Here is a 20,528-nt window from a genome sequence, read left to right as displayed (position 1 = left end):
AAGTCTTCGAGTGCTCGGAATTATGACTCCAATTTAAATCGTTTGAAATTTGCATCATAATAATTAGATTTTTGTGGAATAATAAGTCGGCATCCCTTTCTCCTCCCTCCAACGGCTATCGCCAACGACCCTCATGGCTCCAATAGAATGGAGGAAGAGCACTGATGTCGTGAGCGACAACTGAAATCCTTCATTTTTCACACATATTTCCATGATGTCTCTTCACGAAACAAGAGAAAAATGAAATTAAAGTTATTATCTGATGTTCTCCCTTAAACTCAAACACTATTGCTTTCCTAGAAAAATCTTCCATTTGAAGACTAATTTCGGATTGAGGAGTCTGGCAAAAACATCAGCAACAACTAATTGATCATCCCATTTGATGTTGCATCCCGATGGAATCTCCTTCTTCTTGAAATAATCTTCAGTGGGGCACGGCGTACTGCGCGTTTAGGCCGACCATTGCTATCGCATTTATGGCTAATCGTATGTATGAACTTGCAGACGGCTAAAATATGAAAACTTTCCACAAGAAAATTGGTGCAGTCAATCACACACTCCCCTGGAAAAGTCTTTGAAATGTTGCACACGATTCTTCTGATCAGGATCGAGCCAGCCCCATATATATCCACATACACCATCGCGTTGCTAACAGTGGGCAAGCGTGGGAGCCTTGCAGCAGGTGCTTCCATCATCCACCAGCTCCTTCAGCTCCTACAACTCCTCCTCCTCCTTCGCCTTAGACTTCACCACCTGATATAAACTTCTGTGTATTTACTGTCTCCTGCAGGTTGCCTCTCCAAACCTATACAAGCAAAAGCGAACGAGTGAGGAGCATGGCGTCTCAAGATAGTAGAAGAATAAGAAGAAGAGGACATACCGTTCTCGCTTTCGTTGCCTCCATGTTCTGGTTGCTGGCATCGCAGTCCATTTGCGACGGCCGAGTGTTGAACTACTCGATTGATCCGAGCTTGTGGTTGGCGCTTCTTCCCCAAGGCTCTGCTCAACAGCCTAGACAATCGAGCTGTTGCTATACGCCTAATGGTATAAAGGATTGTTCTAATTGCCCGCCTTAACCAAATATGACATGACGGCCGGCCTTTCAAGTCCCTCCGCCACCACCACCAGTACTTATCTCTCTCTCTCTCTCTCTCTCTCTCTCTCTCTCTCTCTTCCATGATCTATCATGTGTCTATGACATGTACGACATAATTAAAATAAATTGGATTATTGTGTTATTATCGTATTCTGGTGCTTCTACATATCTATACTCCAACTCCAAACCCAATCTGAAGTCAGATTTGCTTCAGTTACAGTTGCGGATAAGCTGGAGTTGCAGTATTTTTCAACACATAGTACTGCGCGTTCCACATTCCACGGTCAACATCGACGCCACAATAGAGCATCGCAAGGTCAGAAACCTAATCGCACCACCCACAGCAACATGCATGGAGAAGCTCATGTACTTCACCGAGCTACCTGTATTCCCTCAGCAGCGCATGTACATATACAAAGGCCAACAGTGTAATACTTCAAATTTTAATTGTGGACTTAGTTTTAAAGACATGAATTGCAGTGGCTAAAATGCAAAAAGGCTAAAACAATAAGGATTTTCTTTCCCATCGCTCACGAGGCTGCCTGCTTGGGAGCGTGTCGGAGAGAACGGAAAACAAAAGAGGAGAAGGGGAGGAGGGGAGAGAAGAGGAAGAAGAAAGGGGTGAGAGGAGAAAGAGGATGTAGGTCTCGGCTGTGAGAAGGAGAGAAGTAAAATGAGAAGAAAAGAGGGAGAAAGAATGAAGAAGAAGAAGAAGAAGAAAAAGAAAAAGAAGAAGCTGGGAAAGGAGAAGAGGGGGAGAAGGGACTGAAGAAGAGGAATGAAAGGGGAGAGGGGGATCTGCAGTGACCGTAGAAGAAAGAGAGATGAAGAAAAGGAGGAGAAAATAAGAAGAGAGAGAGAGAGAGAGAGAGAGAGAGAGAGAGAGAGAGAGAGAGAGCTGCTGCCGCACGAGAGAAGGAAAGAAAAAAGAAAATAACAAGAGGAATATTACGGAGGATTCGTTTGGATACCAAATGGATTCACGTTAAGTTCAAAAAAATTATATTGGATATGGTTTTAAATTCTCTTATATTTTCATTAATTAGATTTGTATATTGAAGTATAGATTGGCTAATCTTGGTATTATCAATTAATATGATATTTATGTTGTGAAGGAAAATTTAATTATTTTGGAAACAATAAGGAAAGAAAAGAAAAGATAAAGAGGATACAAATATATGCAACCAGGATAGCTTATCGGATGACTTCATATAGTTTATTTTTCAAAGTATTAATCATGTGTTTGATATTTTTAAATTTATTATGTTATAAGTATTCATTAAATTATGTTATTTGATTTATATAAAAAAATATTTCTTTTGTTAGGATCAAATCAATACTTAACATGGGGTGAATTAGTGCTTTCATTAAAATCACCGATTTGAAAAATTTTGAAAGCAGTTTGCAATGAAAGTAAAGATGTTAAATTGAAAGCATACAGAAGCATAAGCATAGTGAATAAGTAAGTAAAGCAGTTTGCAATGAAAGTAAAAAGTTTAAAGTAAATACAAACTGAGTTTTATAGTGGTTTAGTCATTGTGACCTATATCTATTCCCGATTATTCTTCCATCGAAGTCATTGGCATCCATGAACGATCTTTCTTCAATGGGCGAAGATCAATCACCCTTTTATACTCTTTCTTTTTTTCACAGGTTCAGGAAAGAACTTTTACGCTTCTCTCTTTTAGATCTCACTCCTCCCTTAGAAACCTTCTAACTATATGAGGAAGAAACTTACTAATCTAGAGAGATTTAATTTTTACTCAAGTATTCTTTCCCCCTCTTTTGCTCAAATTCTTGCTTTGTCATGCAAGAATAGCTAGGGTATTTATGGACCCAAAATGACTTCAAAATTGAAGCTAAAAAAGATCTCATCCCGGGTTTCCTACGTCCTGGTGGTACCACCGCCCAATTTGACAGTACCACCACCTAACATAGTCTTAGAGATTGTATCTTGGAGACTGAGCCACTGGTAGTGCCACCGCTTGACCCAACTTTTTGGTCACTGAATGAGTCTTTCTCTTGGCCTAAAATAGTCATAATTCAGGCCCAATTGGCCTCTAATTGAGTTGGTTTAATTATATTTTAAACCAATCCAATTACGACTAAAACTAATTCGATCTAGATAAATTATTACAAAGCACGAATCATCTATTATCCGACATATCATTGGTTCTTCCGGCGCTTCTTTCGATCCCTCGACACATCGTTCTCTCCTTCAGCGTATTGCTCAATCAGTATGTTGACACTGGCAATTTCTAATCTCCTTGGCGCAATGTCCAATCATTCGGCACGATGCCCAAATTCATGGCACGAAGCCTTTTACCGATACGTCGACCAATCCTCCGACCTAACGTCCAATCTTCTGATATATTCAACTCCGACCCAACATATGATTCCTCATGTTTTAAATAATTTACCTCTCCTTAATCGAAGCTAGTCTTGCATCACTCAAAACGCAGATTATATCATAATATTATCAATTGGGCTTCGTAGATTCAACATATTTATCATTCATTTCAAATAATATGATTGCATCAGTTTTGAAAAGAAATGTAAAAAAAATTTGTTTAAAATCCTAGTTTTGTAAAAAACTAATGAGTATGGCTATGATTTGGATTCTATCAATAAGGGTTAAACATAGTTTTATATCTTGTCACGGCGATGTAACACAGTTATAACTATCAATACTGCTGTGGCACACTTTAGCTATGGTTATATTTATGGTCTCTTGACTATAGTTATGTGAATGGTAATCTTTGTACTATAATATTTTGTGTTCTGACATATGATATTAGTTATATTTATATTTTTATTATGAAAATATATGTAAATGCATTGTGCTTTGAAAAGTATTATTACCAGATCATGATTTGATATACAAACATCACCCGCTTCCACTTTCATGGAAATCTGGACCTGCGACTTTAATGCGTAGTCCTTCCTAGCATTTCATGGAAATTGCAGTTCTCCTTTTCTTGGTAAACGTTCGAATGTAAGACCAGATATCATTGTCTACTCATGCAAGAAGCAACGAGGAAAAGTCACGACATCACATCACCCACTTCTTCCTCTTTCATGGAAACCGGGACCTGCAGCTTTAATGCGTATTCCTTCCTAATCTTTCTGTTTATAAGCACAAGAGGAAGAGCCAAACAAACAAACGGCAGCAGCAGCAGAACTCTGGCCCTTGTTTGAGAAGCGTACACAAAGGCACACATGGGGTATCATCAAAGAACACTCTTTGCTGTCGTCTCCGTTCTCTGCATGCTGATCTCACGACCCGCCACTGTGCAGTCGGTGTCGCACGGTGCTCCTCGTTCACTTATAGTTAATGGTGTAGAGGTCATTCATCCAGATCCTTCCCCTTCCCAATGCACCATAGTTAATGGTAAAAAGGTATGTGATCCTCCGATTCCTGGGCACGAAAGCCGCGGAAATCCCGGCAAACCGACGCTCCCGTGAGCCGTAAGCCAAGACAGTCTTAAGTGCAGGAATGAGTGGATTATGTCTCCAACTATATGTTTCCTTTTGTAATCAATCCTCCGTTAGCATCTGCTCGTTCGGCTTGTATACCTTCAAAGCCAAAATTTTCAGAATTCTCTCCAAATGAGTGCAGTTCCAGGGAGCAATCGAAATAACAGGAATTACATCGTTTATGAGCTACAGCAGTGTTACAGTAACACGAACGATTGTTATTTTGTTATTTGGAAGAGAAAATTTTATTTACATAAATCCATGAAGAAGGGAGTATTGGTGCACGGTCTGATGCAGTGAATTAGTTAACGGTAGGAGTATTGATACTCACTCTCTAGTTCTCCTTGCAGATTGATATTTCAGATCTGACGATGGAGATGTTTGTAGATCAGATAAGGTTTATTCTTCTGAACAACAATAAAGGTACGTATCGTAATATTATTAGATCCAATTTATTTGATTTCAATCTTTGTATAAAAGTTTTTTCGCATTACAGATAGCATGATTACATATTTTATGCTAACACAAGTCTCCAAGATGCCTGCATTACGAAAGATATACACAAATATTATTGTACATGTATCATCGATGACAAGGCATAAAATAGTTATTATTAGTGTTGTTGTGCTAATGCTGCCAACTGGGGGTTGCCACAGCTTATCTAATCCTAAAGGCACAGAGTTATCCATCCGAACTGTGTGGCAATCAAGGGGAGTCGATATCAGGAATAAAGTAGCTGAGGTAGGTTTGAGGCGACTGTTGTGCCTCTACGTGAGCATTGATCCCCTCGGGATCCTACACAAAAGTCAACGTAGAGAGCGATTTCTCGACCCGACCCATCCGATGATTAAGTTAACCTTTTGTGAGGGTAATCTGAGCGGAGGGTTAAGTGTGTGACAAATCTGGTCGCTTTTTCAAGCAAGGATTGACTTTTATACCTGGGAGGCAAAAGGGGGTTGCGACTGACAGGCTGCTCATTCATACATCCTTCTTATATGCCTTATTTATTTGGATGATTGGCCTGTATGGCCTCCTGCGACGTGCTGTTAGCAAGGGATGATATCAGGGACGTCGTATGTTAGTCGAGTGGGTTTCTCGCGAGTTGTCACCCATAGGGGCTGACAAAAGGAGGGTGTGGGTTGGCTTGGCCGTTCGAGGACCCTTGCCCTTGATGGTCGAGTTGTACCATTTGCCATGGTTTGCGGACCACAATAAGCGATCGACTATCATCCTGCTACTAAATTGGGAGGTGTGATATAACCTTTTCACATCAATTCCCTGCTCGTGGTCGACAAACAAGCTCTCATTGGAGCCAGAATATTTCCTATCAATTAGGTTAAAGGTGTATCACAGGTTAGGGCGTTGAACATTTTGCTACCATGGTCTATATCCTTCTCTCAATTGTGACTTACGAGTTAATATAATAATTTATGGGGACCTCGCAAGTCAAACACGTATAAGAAGAAAAAAAAGCCTTTCAGATGATTTCTTTTAAAGAAAACTGCATTAAACTTTAACCGAGGTTACAAAATATGGGAGTCATAATTAAATTATTTGAAATTTGCATAGTAATAATTAGTTTTTTTTTTTTTACATTGATAAGTCAACATCGCTTTCGCCTCTCTCCAACAGCGATCGCCAACAACCCTCATGCCTCCATAGAATCGTGGAAGGGCACTGATGTCGCCAGCGACGACCAAAATCCTTCATCTTCACACATATTCCCATATGATGTCTCTTCCCGATACGAGAAAAATGAAATTAAGTCATCATTTAATATTCTCCCTTAAACTTAATCTACTTCCAAAATTCCATTCCAAGAAAAATCTTCCATTTGAATGATAATTTCAGATTAAGGAGTGTGACAAAAATATCAGCAACAATTAATTGATCATCCGATTTGATGTGGCATCCCAGCGGAATCTTCTTCTTCTTGAAATAATCTTCACTCTGGCACGGCGTTGTGGATACTGCCCATTTAGGCCGACCATTACTATCGCATTTATGGCTGATAGTATGTATGAACTTGCAGACGGCTAAACTATGAAAAATTCCACAAGAAAATTGGTGCAGTCAATCACGCCCCTGGAAAAGTCTTTGAAATGTTGCACACGATTCTTCTGCTCAGGATCGAGCCAGCCCCATATATATCCACATACACCATCGCGTTTCGAAGAGTGGGCAAGCGTGGGAGCCTTGCAGCAGGTGCTTCCATCATCCACTATCTCCTTCAGCTCCTACAACTCCTCCTCCTCCTTCGCCTTAGACATCACCACCTGATATAACCTTCTGTGTATTTACTGTCTCCTGCAGGTCGCCTCTCCAAACCTATACAAGCAAAAGCGAACGAGTGAGGAGCATGACGTCTCATGATAGTCGAAGAAGAAGAAGAGGACTTGCCGTTCTCGCTTTCGTTGCCTCCATATTCTGGTTGCTGGCATCGCAGTCCATTTGCGACGGCCGAGTGTTGAACTATTCGATTGATCCGAGCTTGTGGTTGGTGCTTCTTCTCCAAGGCCTTATTACACCGCCTACATCGCCTGCACCGTCTACGCCATCCGGTTGCAGTACGCCTGAAGGTATTAAGAGATGTAATCCTTCCTCGGGGGTCAGCAATCCTAAACCTCATCCACCAGCCACGCTTGCAGTATCAACTCCGCCTTAACCAAGCATGACATGACGGCTGGCCTTTCAAGTCCTTCCGCCACCACCACCACTACTACTCTCTCTCTCTCTCTCTTTCTCTCTTCCCATGCTCTATCATGTGTCTATGACATGTACGACATAATTAAAATAAATTGGATTATTGTGTTATCATCGTATTCTGGTGCTTCTACATATCTACACTCCCAACTCGAAACCCAATCTGAAGTCAGATTTGCTTCAGTTACAGTTGTGGATAAGCTGGAGTTGCAGTATTTTTCAACACAGTACTGCGCGTTCCACATTCCACGGTCAACATCGACACCATAATAGAGCAGTGAAAGGTCAAAAACCTAATCGTAACATGCATGGAGAAGTCCATGTACTTCACCCAGCTACCTCTATTCCCTCAGCAGTGCATGTACATATACAAAGTCCAACAGTGTAATACTTCAAAATTTTCATTGAGGACTTAGTTTTAAACACAATAATTGCAGTGACTAAAATGCAAAAAGGATAAAAAGGAAAAGAAAGAAGAAGAAGAAGAAGAAGAAGAAGAAGAGGAAAGAAAGGGGAGAGGGGGATCTGCAGTGACCGTAGAAGAAAGAGAGATGAAGAAAAGGAGGAGAAAATAAGAAGAGAGAGAGAGAGAGAGGAGATAGCTGCTGCCGCACGAGAGAAAGAAAAAAAGGGAAATAGAAAATAATAAGAGGAATATTACGGAGGATTCGTTTGGATACCAAATGGATTCACGTTAAGTTCAAAAAAATTATATTAGATGTGGTTTTAAATTCTCTTATATTTTCATTAATTAGATTTGTATACTGAAGCATAGATTGGCTAATCTTGGTATTATTAATTAATATGATATTTATGTCGTGAAGGAAAATTTAATTATTTTGAAAAAAATAAGAAAAGAAAAAATAAAAATGATATTTGTATCGCTGATATGCGATCAGGATAAGCATCTGATGACTTCATATGGTTTATTTTTTAAAGTATTAATCATGTGTTTGATATTTATAAACTTATTACGTCATAAGTATTTATTGAATAATGTTATCTGATTTATAGAAAAATATTTATTTATCATTCATTTCAAATAATATGATTGCATCAGTTTTGAAAAGAAATGTAAAAAAAATTGTTTGAAATCTTAGTTTTGTAAAAAACTAATGAGTATGGCTATGATTTGGATTCTATCAATAAGGGCTAAAATTTGATATTTATTCAGAAACTAGTTTTTTTTTACTCTAACACAACTAGATATGTATTACCTATAGGGGTTAAACATAGTTTTATATCTTATCACGGTGATATAACGTAGTTATAACTATCAATACAACTGTAACTTATATCGTGACACACTTTAGCTATAGTTATATTTATGGTCTCTTGACTATAGTTATGTGTACTATAATATTTTATATTCTGACATATGATATTAGATACATTTATATTTTTATTATGAAAATATATTTAAATGCATTGTGCCTTTGAAAAGTATTATTAGCATTTGATATACAAATATCACCCGCTTCCATTTTCATGGATTAATGCGTAGTCCTTCCTAGCATTTCATGGAAATTGCAGTTCTCCTTTTCTTGGTAAACGTTCAAATGTAAGACCAGATATCATTGTCTACTCACTCACCCACTTCTTCCTCTTTCATGGAAACCGGGACCTGCAGCTTTAATGCGTATTCCTTCCTAATATTTCTGTTTATAAGCACAAGAGGAAGAGCCAAACAAACAAACGGCAGCAGCAGCAGAACTCTGGCCCTTGTTTGAGAAGCGTACACAAAGGCACACATGGGGTATCATCAAAGAACACTCTTTGCTGTCGTCTCCGTTCTCTGCATGCTGATCTCACGACCCGCCACTGTGCAGCCGGTGTCGCGCGGTGCTCCTCCTTCACTTATTTAATGGTAAAAAGGTTTGTGATCCTCCGATTCCTCGGCGCGAAAGCCGCCGAATCCCGGCAAACCCACGCTCCCGTGAGCCGTAAGCCAAGGTTAAGAGTAGGAAAGAGTAGATTATGTCTCAAGTATATGTTTCCTTTGTAACCTTTATTATTAAATATCTTATTTAATAATAATTGTAATCGTTCTCATTAAGATTCATAATTTATTATCATAAATTTTTTTATTTATTTTGATTTAAATAATTTCAGATTTTATTCATTATAAATGAAACCGTTATTATTAAATTAAATATTTAATATCATTAAAATTCTTCGGTTCAAACGTTATAAATTTGAATTAATTCTTGAACGTTATGAGTTGATGATAATAAATGTTCTTGATGAGAGAACATCAATATATATGAGGATTTTGGTCCCTGGGCTCTATCACCTCTTGAAGTTAAAATGATTTTCTACATCATTTAAAGCGAGAGTTCTGAGTCGAGAAGTGCCAAAGTTCAAGAAGAAACCGTTGCTGGAATTCTTGACAACAATGACTAGAGGTATGCTATTTTGTTTTCGCATTAGTTTTTCTTGTGTTTCTACAAAATGATTTAGAAACACATTTTGGTATCAAAAATTTCTTATATTTGGTATCAGAGCTGACCTAGCATTTGGGCAGGGTGAGAGAGCTCGAGTAGGAAAGAGCTACCTTGTAACATCTCATTAGTCCCACATTGGAAGTGGGCGATGAGTATGATTGGCTTATATGGGTCTGATGAGTATATTATATTGACTCCCGTTTAAGCATTTTGGTTCGTGGTTAAAGGATCAAAATGAAGTACTCATCAAAATAAAGGATCAAAATGCTTGTATGCATATTTAGTTATATAAATTTATGCTTATGAGTCAATTTTTTTTTTAATGTTCAAAATGTCTAGTGATCCATATAATCTTAATTAATTAAGAATTAGCCACAATATCTTTAATTAATTAAAATTATATATAAAGTTAAATTAAGGATCACATAAGTAATTAGACATCATATTGCGACTGATTATATTTAATATAATAATTATTATCCCACAGAATCTTTTATTATATTCAATATAATTAATCAGGATAAAATATCAGATTATTTTCATAATTTACTCACAGGAATTATGAATTGGAATATAATTTGATAGTTTTATTATAAAGATCATTTGAATCTATTTAAATTAAAATTTTAACCCACGGGCAATTTTTATGTCATGATATTTATTTTTTGACATGTTTCACATTGGTAAAACATACAATTTGAACTATTAAGCCTCAAATTTTAACATAAACATGTTTGATTTTATGCAGTTTCTCAAACTATTAATTTCTTTGATATTCAATGTGACATTCCCGAACTTATAGGTGATAACTATAAGATATGGAAGGAGAGAGTTCTCCTCCATTTAGGGTGGATGGATATTGATTATGCTATTAGGAAAGACGAATCACCTATAGTCACTAATACCATCACTCCAACTGAGATCGCATTATATGAGCGATGGGAGCGATCCAATCGGCTAAGCGTGATGTTTATCAAAACTAAAATAACTATTGGCATACGTGGTTTTGTTGACCAGCATGAAAATGTCCAAGACTTGCTAAAAGCTATTGATAAACAATTCGTCACTTCGGATAAGGCACTAGCAAGTACCCTAATAATAAAATTTTCATCCCTTAGACTCACCAACATAAAGGGTGTGCATGAGCACTTGGTTTGTAAGCTTAAGAAGTCTATATACGATTTAAAACAAGCCTCCCGCCGATGATATTTTAAATTCTATGAAGTGATTTCTTCATTCGGATTTGTTGAAAATCCCATGGATCAATGCATATACCAAAAGGTCAATGGGAGTAAAATATGTTTCCTTATTTTATACATAGATGATATTTTGCTTGCAACCAATGATAAGGGTTTGCTGCATTAGGTGAAACAATTCATTTCTAAAAATTTTGACATTAAGGATATGGGTGAAGCATCTTATGTTATTGGCATTAAGATCCATAGAGATAGACCTCAAGGTATTTTAGGTCTATCACAAGAAACCTATATCGATAAACTTTTAGAAAAATTTCGGATGAAAGATTGTTCACCAAGTGTTGCTCTCATTGTGAAAGGTGATATGTTCAATTTGAACCAATGCCCAAAGAACAACCTTGAAAGGGAATCAATGAAAAATATCTCATATGCTTCTGTCATAGGAAGCCTTATGTATGCTCAGGTTTGTACTAGACCTGATATTGCATTTATTATGAGAATGCTAGATCGATATCAGAGTAATCCAGGTATGGAACACTGGAGAGCTACAAAGAAAGTGATGAGGTATCTACAAGGAACCAAAGATTACATGCTTATGTATAGACATACAGACAATCTGGATGTGATTGGTTACTCAGATTCAGACTTCGCCGGCTATGTTGATTCTCGTAAATCAATATCAGGATATATTTTTATGATGGCTGGTGGAGCTATTTCTTGGAGAAACACCAAGCAGACCTTGACTGCTACTTCTACCATAGAAGATGAGTTTGTCTCCTGTTTTGAGGCTACTTCACATAGTGTATGGCTTAAGAGTTTCATTTCTGGGCTTAGAATCATTGATTCTATTTCTAGGCCATTAAAATTTTTTTGTGATAATTCAGTTGCTGTCTTTATGGCTAAAAATAATAAAAGTGGAAGTCGAAGTAAACACATCGACATTAAGTATTTAGCCATAAGAGAACGTGTAAAAGAAAAGAAAGTGGTCATTGAGCATATTAGCACTGAATTGATGATTGCTGATCCTTTGACTAAAGGCATGCCACCTCTGAAATTCAAGGATCAAGTAGAGAAAATGGGACTTGGTTCCACTTTGTAATGATATTGAAACTCTTATATATTGTGATATTTTCTCATTCATGTGAATATTATTTTGAGAAAATATATTGTTACTGGACCAAGAATAAATATAAGGTTTACTCAAGTAATATTACCACATTAAGATTAAGAAATTAAATACATTATGATACATGGATGATAATACTCGTTCTTAGAGGACTTATCGCTATGATTCATATATTTATTTCTTAAGAAAATTATTCGAGAAAGATTAATTCAAATTAATAAGCTAAACGTATGGACCAAGTGGGAGAATGTAACCGTTATTATTAAATATCTTATTTAATAATAATGTAACCATTCTCATTAAGATTCATAATTCATTATCATGAATTTCTTCATTTATTCTGATTTAAATGATTTCAGTTTTTATTCATTATAAATGAAACCATTATTATTAAATTAAATATTTAATATCATTAAAATTTTTCATTATAAATTTAAATTAATTCTTGAACGTTATGAGTTGGTAATAATAAATATTCTTGATGGGAGAATATCTATATATATATATGAGGATTTTGGTCCATGGGCTCAATCATCTCTTGAAGTCAAAAGGATTTTTTACACCATCTAAAGCGAGAGTTCTAAGTTGAGAAATGCCAAAGTTCAAGAAGAAACCGTTGCTAAAATTCTTGACAACAATGACTGGAGGTACGCTATTTCGTTTCCGCATTAGTTTTTCTTGTGTTTCTACAAAATGATTTAAAAACACATTTTGGTATCAAAGATTTCTTACATCCTTTTGTAATCAATCCTCCGTTAGCATCTGCTCGTTCGGCTTGTATACCTTCAAAGCCAAAATTTTCAGAATTCTCTCCAAATGAGTGCAGTGTTACAGTAACACGAACGATTGTTATTTTATGTTATTTGAAAGAGAAAGTTTTATTTACGTAAATCCATGAAGAAGGGAGTATTGGTGCACGGTTGATGCAGTGAATTAGTTAACGGTAGGAGTATTGATGCCCACTCTCCAAGATACGAGCATCCACAACTTTACATCATTTCCGGTATTCAAAAATATAAGTTTTATTGATTTATGAGATATTAATATAAGAGTTTAATTGATTTATGATATCTATTTTAGATAAAATTGTGACAAGTCCAATATATTTAAGTGTCATGAGTCTAGACTATAAAAATGGGTATAGTCTCCCCTTATCTCCTCCCTTTTCCGATATAGATTCGTAATAAATAGTATCAGAGTCATGATATTTTTTTTATTTATAATGACGTGCAAGATTACAATAAGAAAGGCACAATCTTTAGTTGAAACTTTTAAGAGATGTAAGTTTGCTAAAATTGAAGAACCTTTAAATTTTGACAAAAAATAAGATACAAAACTGATGAAAAATTCTTATTTTTCAAGAAGATATATTAATAGATCCAATCAACACTCAAGGAAGATGAAGAAAGTTTTCTGACAAACCAATAATTATCATTGAAGAACTCAATCTATCATAGATGTTCGAAGCTTCACAGGTTCATATTTTGTGAAAAAAGAGATCTATCAACCTACAAATATTTCTATACCATTGAAGAATTCTTAGTTTGAAGGGATAAATTTATAATTAGATATATTAGCATTATGGGAAAAATCTTAAGTTAATGCTAACATAAGTTTTATTGGTTTTGAAGATCAAGATAAGAGTTTAATTGATTTATGATATCTACACAAGTCCAATATATTTAAGTGTTATAAGTTTAGACTATAAATAGGGGTGTAATCCCCCCTTATGGGGCACCAAGTCAAATTAAGGGAGAGCAACCGATAGACTGCAAAGTATTAATTGAGAGATTGTAATCAAGCTTTCTTAGTAAAGGCTTTTATATTTTGAGTTATTTAGTATTTGGCTTTCTATCCCATTTATTTTTCGATCCTAGTTGGTAATATCTTCTTTTTTTTTATTTCCTCTCCATTCTTATGATTCTCTTCATTTGCTTGATCTTATGTTTATGATCACCCATCTCCCATGTGATGGCATAGTACGTCCAAGTCTCCAAGATGCCCACGTTACGAAAGGTATATGCTAACAGGGCATAAAATAGTTATTATTAGTGTTGTTGTGATAATGCTATCAAATGGGGGTTGTCACAGCTTGTCTAATCCCAAAGGCATAGAATTGCCCAATTGAACTGTGTGACGATCAAGGGGAGTCGATATCAGGAATGGAGTAGCTGAGGTGGGTTCGAGATGACTGTTGTGCCTTTACACGAGCCTTGATCCCCTCGGGATCCTACACAAAAGTCAATGTAGAGAGCAATTTCTCGACTTGACCCTTCCGATGATTAAGTTAACCTTTTGTGAGGGCAATCTGAGTCGGGGGTTAAGTATGTGCCAAATTTGGTCTCTTCTTCAAGTAAGGATCAACTTTTATACCTGAGAAGGCTGAGGGGGGTTGCGATTGATAGGCTGCTCATACATACGTCCTTCTTATAGGCCTTATTTATTTGGATGATTAGCCCGTATGGCCTCTTGTGACGTGTCGTTAGCAGGGGATGATATCAGAGACGCTGCATGCTAGTCGAGTGGGTTTATCATGAGTTGTCACCCATAGGGGCCGACAAAAGGGAGACGTGGGTTGGCTAAGCCGTTCAAGGACCCCTAATCTCGATGGTCAAGTAATACCATCCGGCATGGTTTACGGACCACAACAAGCGACTAACTATCATCCTAATACTAAATAGGGAGGGGTGATATAGTCTTTTTCACATCAATTCCCTGACAATGACTAGCTAACATGCTCTCATTGGAGCCATAATATTTCCTATCAAATTAGGTTGAAGGTGTATCACAAGATAGGGCATTGAACATTTTGCTACCATAGTCCCTATGCTTCTATCAATTGCGGTTTCGAGTTAACATAATAGTTTGTGGGACCTTACAGGTCAAACAGTGTATGAAGAAAAAAAACCTTTTGAGATGATTTCTTTAAAGAAAACTGCATTAAACTATAACGGGGGTTACAAAAGATGGGAGTTATAATTAAATAATTTGAAATTTGCATAGTAATAATTAGATTTTTTTTTTTTTGCAATGATAAGTCAACATCGCTTTCCCCTCTCTCCAACAGCTATCGCCAACAACACTCACCATGCCTCCATATAATCGTGGAAGGGCACTGATGTCGGGAGCGACAACCAAAATCTTTCATCTTATTACATACTCCCATATGATGTCTCTTCATTAAATGAAATTAAGTCATCATTTAATATTCTCCCGTAAACTTAATCTACTTCCAAAATTCCATTCCAAGAAAAATCTTCCATTTGAATAATAATTTCAGATCGAGGAGTCTGACAAAAATATCAGCAACAATTAATTGATCATCCGATTTGATGTGGCATCCCAGCGGAATCTACTTCTTCTTGAAATAATCTTCACTCTGGCACGGCGTTGTGGATACTGCCCATTTAGGCCGACCATTACTGTCGCATTTTATGGCTGACAGTATGTATGAAGTTGCAGACGGCTAAACTATGAAAAATTCCACAAGAAAATGGGTGCAGTCAATCACGCCCCTGGAAAAGTCTTTGAAATGTTGCACACGATTCTTCTGATAAGGATAGAGCCAGCCATGTATTTATCCACATTCATCGTCGCGTCGCGAATAGTGGGCAACGGTGGGCGCCTTGCAGCAGGAGTTTCCATCATCACCAGCTCCTTAAGCTCCTTCAACTCCTCCTCCTTCGCCTTAGACTTCACCACCTGATATAACCTTGTGTATTTACTGTCTTCTGCAGGCTGCCTCTCCAAACCTATACAAGCAAAAGAAAGAGTGAGGAGCATGGCGTCTCATGATAGTAGAAGAAGAAGAAGAAGAGGACTTGCCATTCTCGCTTTCGTTGCCTCCGTGTTCTGGTTGCTGGCATCGCAGTCCATTTGCGACGATCGAGTGTTGAACTACTCGATTGATCCGAGCTTGTAGTTATGAAAGTGAAATATCTAGATCCATTTACCCTAACATCATTGATTTTATCAATGGAAATATGAAAATAAATGATAAAAAGATAATTTTAATATTTCAGTTGGTGATGGTGGACGACGTAGTGGACAGTGGCGCTACTGGAGGCTACGATTGGCTATTGTGGATGAGGAGAGTAACGACGAGAGATGAATGTCGTTTTCGTAACTATAAGAATCGAAATATTAAAGGTAACTAACTACAAGGATAATTTTTTATTATTCCGACTAAAACTCTTATGAAGTAGTCTAAAATGGACCCCACCTCTTTTATCTTTAATACTTCAAATTCACCCCTTAAAGTTTGGAGTAACACCTTCTTTATTTTCTATATTATTTTATAGAAATTTTGAATGATCACTCATGTTTGCTTAGAGTTGGTGGTGATAAGATCTTCTCAAATGCTCCTATTTTCATAGGTGTTAGTCGGGGATAGAGAATGCATGTTACTCATCTTGGGTAATTTGACTCTGATATCATTTTATTAGAAATGTGGTGGAGTTATGAAAAAAGTAGCGGAGGAAGAAGATAAAATTCTAATTTTATTGTTCAAATGTTCAAACTTTCCTTCATAATAACTTTCTCTTATGTATTTATAGGAGATGAGATTACAAGATCACATTCATAAGAGATTAAAAAAAAAAAGGATTCTCTATAACTTTCTAGATAATATATATTTGTTTAATAAGATATTTTGATAACTAGACATAGTAACTTTTGAGATATTACAATATTTTCCAAGAGAATTTTACCTTCTTCCAAAAATATTCCAGATATTTTTAATCTTTTCAAAACATCTATGCCCTTTTCAATATGTCTAAAATCTTTAGTCATTTAAGATGATTAAGTAAAATCATCTTTAACTAAATTAAATTTAATTTAAATAAAAGAAGTGCAGCCAACCAGGCTCAAAGGGAACAAAATAGTCGAGTATAGACTCGCTAACATTTAAGAGTACTCGGAAGTATGATTCCACCTAGAGGATCAAAACAATGGCTCCTGCAACTCCTCTTGTGTATGTGAAGCGAGAACGGCATTCTGCTTGCGTGTTGGAGGCAGCTATCACCAACAAACCTCGGATCCACAGAATCACGGAAGAGAACTGATGTCGACAGCGTCACCTCCTATTCCATGTGATCTGAGGACAGATTCGGCGAACGAGTACTCGGAGTTACTTCGGTAATAATATATTACAGTACACTTCATCACCTAGTGCTTTCCACATTCTACGTTCCACATTGGCGGGCATAATCGAGCACGGCCATCCCAGTATTCTTCTCCCTCGCTGTCTGCCGGAGCGGCTGCAGCTGCAGGTGTCGCCGCCACTAGCAGTCAGCCACTGTCGTTTGGATCTCGCTGCACCTCACATGGTCACAGTGTAGAACCTTGCGGGGGTACTATTGACAGCGCAACGTCCCATTGCAGCATATCTCCTTCTGGTATAAACCGGTGCGGGGTAGTGAGAAATCCACCTAAGCCAACACCACCCTGCAAACCCGCATCTCAAGTCAAGACCTGTAACAGGCGACGCCACCGCTGTCACCATGTAGTAGTATCTTAATTTCTTGGAGCTTGTTTCTCCTAGCCCGTTTTTAATATTCGTGCTTTGAGCGCAAGGAGGAGGATGTGTTGTAAGATACATCACCTACAAATATTGGATCCTCCTACTCCGTTCGTCTTTAATATTTGCGAGGAAGAGAGAGTGTTGTAAGATACATATTTTACTATTTACAGTGGGGCGACGACGCAATTGACATACTTTTTTTGACTGTAAACAGTATAAATTATTTATAATAAGGCTGTGTCATCAACTGGATGGGTTTGGTATAATTCCATTAGCAGCCGTGATTTATGCGTTAGGCAGACGAGTGCCAATGGACTTGCAAACCGGCGAACCTCACTTTTCCTGTCGTCTACGCACGTCTTTTTTGTCCACACTATATCTATCCCGCACCTGTCTCCGGTGTCTTCGTCACAGAGTGGCTCTTTGGGACGGTAAACGAGCGTCACTTTCTCCTCCTCCTCCTTCTACATCGCCTTCTCCCATGTCACTGCTTGTGTAGGCAATGTCCTAATATATCCATTCACCTCGTCTCCAGGTTGCCTTTCCAGTGTTACAGAAGCAAATTAAGTAGGAGTACTTCGGCAAGCAGCAGAAACCCGGCGCTGGATTGAGGAACATGACGTACGCTGATACTAGAAGAAGAGGAGGTCTCGTCAGTCTCGTTTGCTTTTCCGCCATGTCCTGGTTGCTGGTATCGCAGTCCATCTGCTTCGAGCAACGCCGGAGCTCCGCGTCTGGAGTGTCCGGTTGTGTTATAACTTCGTCTACTGGTTCAAAGAAGTGTCTTGGGTACTCGTCGCCGACCTGGAACGCCAATCCTCCTCCCACAAGCACTGACCCGTACAAGAAGGGAGTAAATCCACCCGCACACTGACCTTCTACAGGTATGGCGTGATGGCGCGGCTTTGAAGCCCTTTCACCACTATGTTTCCCTGTAGTATTTGTCATCGAGTGTGAGAAAGAGTGATGTTACGGTGGGCAACTTAAGTTGGTTGACCGTTGAATCTATGTTTTATTTCTCTGTTAGCTTTTCTCGTTAAACGTCAACAATAAAAAATATCGGATTTATTCAATAATAACTATTTATATTTGCCAAAAAAATAAAATATAATTTTTCTAAACCAATAAAAAAATTCACCATATCCCATTAGGTATGACCGCGACTTGCAGCGGGCCGCTGCTGCGTGAATCTCCCTACGGTGCACGATCCAACTGCGTGATTACTCCCGGTGTAAAGGTTTGCAATCCCGAGGATCCTTTGCAGAACCCACGCAGGCCAAGACCACCCCACACACCTGCATCCTCTTAGGCAGTAGCCAAGACCCATAGAAGCCACCACTATCACCATGTGGTGCCTACATTTCCACTACTTCTCTCTCCTTTTCCCACCTTCAATATTAACGCAAGGGTTTGGTTGTATGTCTCTCATCATTTAGCATCTCAATTTCTATGTATTTTCTTTCTTCTTTTCTTACTTTTAACGTTTCTAATTTTGGCGCTTCAAGTGCGAAGAACCAGAGCTATTGCCAGGTCTTCAGGGAAATTAGGGTTTTGTCTATATAGTTTTAACCAAGATGAATATAGTTTATCTTGCAGAAGGAGTAGATTAATTAGTATCATACGATGTTCGTTCTCGAGCGTCACATGCTCCTATAGTCTCCAGGGATGCTCGCAATATAAATGACACAGAATAGTTATTGATGCCATACATATTATTACCGTGGAGATCTACCGAGGATCCACGGCGTTGAACATATTGCTCATTTAGCCTATTTAATACTCCCCATGGTGGTTTATGAGTTATATAAGATTGTGTTTAAGGAATTGCAGAAGGATTTGTTTTCCACTAGAAAAGTTTGTGCAGTCAATGATCTGCCAGGAAAATAATAATTTTTTCTTCCCCTCTTGGACAGTCATCAGATCTCCGTAGATCATCAGGTTGCTATTGCTCCAGCCGTGCAGGGAGAAGAGATCAGATTGCATTCACTTAATTCCTTGGTAAGCGTCCACACTCCACGGTCCATATTGACAGCAAGCCATGGCCAACCTGTCATTCTCTCCCCATGCAATAAGTAATGTCACGTCGTCACATCAGCCATTTAGACTTTCGTGGCGACCGGGACGTTAACGATTAATCAGCTATAATTCGTATTCCTTCTTTGTGTTTCCTCACCAATGCGTGTTTATAAGTATAAGAGGAAGAGCCAAATGAACAAACAACAGCAGCAGAACAACTCTCTGCACAGAGACACACATGGGGCATCATCAAAGATCTCTCTTCGCTGCAATCTGCGTTCTCTGCATGCTGGTCTCACTACCCGCAGCCACTGTGCGGTCGGTGTCGCGCGGTGCTCCTCGGTCACTTATAGTTAATGGTACTGCAGTGGTCTCAAGTCCAAGATATCCTGTTCGAGCTTCGGCAAGTTGCACCATAGTTGGTGGTGTAAGGGTATGTAATCCTCCTAGTCGTAATCCCCCAATCCCGGGAAACCCACCGTCCCGCGAGCCGTAAGCCGTAAGCCGTAAGCCGTAAGCCAAGATAGTATCAAGTCTACGAATGAGTAGCTTATGCCTCCAACTACATGTTTCCTTTTGTAATCCTTCGATAGCATCTACTCACTCGGCTGGTATCCCTTCAAAGCCAAAGCTTCCAAAATGAGTGCAGTTACAGGGAGCTAGACAAATAACAGAAGTTACATTTATGTGCTACAGCAGTAATGTAGCAATACGATTGTTAATTATTTTATGTTATTTTCCCATACAATCTGTTATGATGTACTGTTGAATATAAAAGAGAAAGTTCTATTCTTATAAAGCCAGCCATGAACAACGGAGTATTGGTGTTCGATATGAAGCAGTGTGTTAGTCGGCAATAGGAGTGTTGGTGCCCATTGTCCTGACATGAGCATCAACAACTGTCCTTCATTTCCAGTATTCAGAAATGTGGGCTGATGCCTCTTCAAAG

General features: G+C 38.1%; 3 long non-coding RNA genes across 3 annotated transcripts; all 3 read left to right on the top strand.

Moving 5' to 3' along the window:
- Positions 1-412: 412 nt before the first annotated feature.
- Positions 413-1,564, top strand: LOC135672591 (uncharacterized). Its single transcript, XR_010513026.1, has 3 exons — positions 413-682; positions 791-1,127; positions 1,311-1,564. It is a non-coding gene; the product is annotated as an uncharacterized LOC135672591 (long non-coding RNA).
- A 2,713-nt stretch (positions 1,565-4,277) lies between these two features.
- Positions 4,278-7,395, top strand: LOC135672590 (uncharacterized). Its single transcript, XR_010513025.1, has 3 exons — positions 4,278-4,996; positions 6,606-6,778; positions 6,887-7,395. It is a non-coding gene; the product is annotated as an uncharacterized LOC135672590 (long non-coding RNA).
- Positions 7,396-17,895: 10,500 nt separating this feature from the next.
- On the top strand, positions 17,896-18,594 carry LOC135672589 (uncharacterized). The gene is made up of 2 exons (XR_010513024.1): positions 17,896-17,994; positions 18,099-18,594. It is a non-coding gene; the product is annotated as an uncharacterized LOC135672589 (long non-coding RNA).
- Positions 18,595-20,528: the final 1,934 nt, after the last annotated feature.

The sequence above is a fragment of the Musa acuminata genome, chromosome BXJ1-4 (genome assembly GCF_036884655.1).
Source record: "Musa acuminata AAA Group cultivar baxijiao chromosome BXJ1-4, Cavendish_Baxijiao_AAA, whole genome shotgun sequence".
Lineage (NCBI taxonomy): Eukaryota > Viridiplantae > Streptophyta > Magnoliopsida > Zingiberales > Musaceae > Musa > Musa acuminata.
This window is presented reverse-complemented; position numbering and strand designations above follow the sequence as displayed.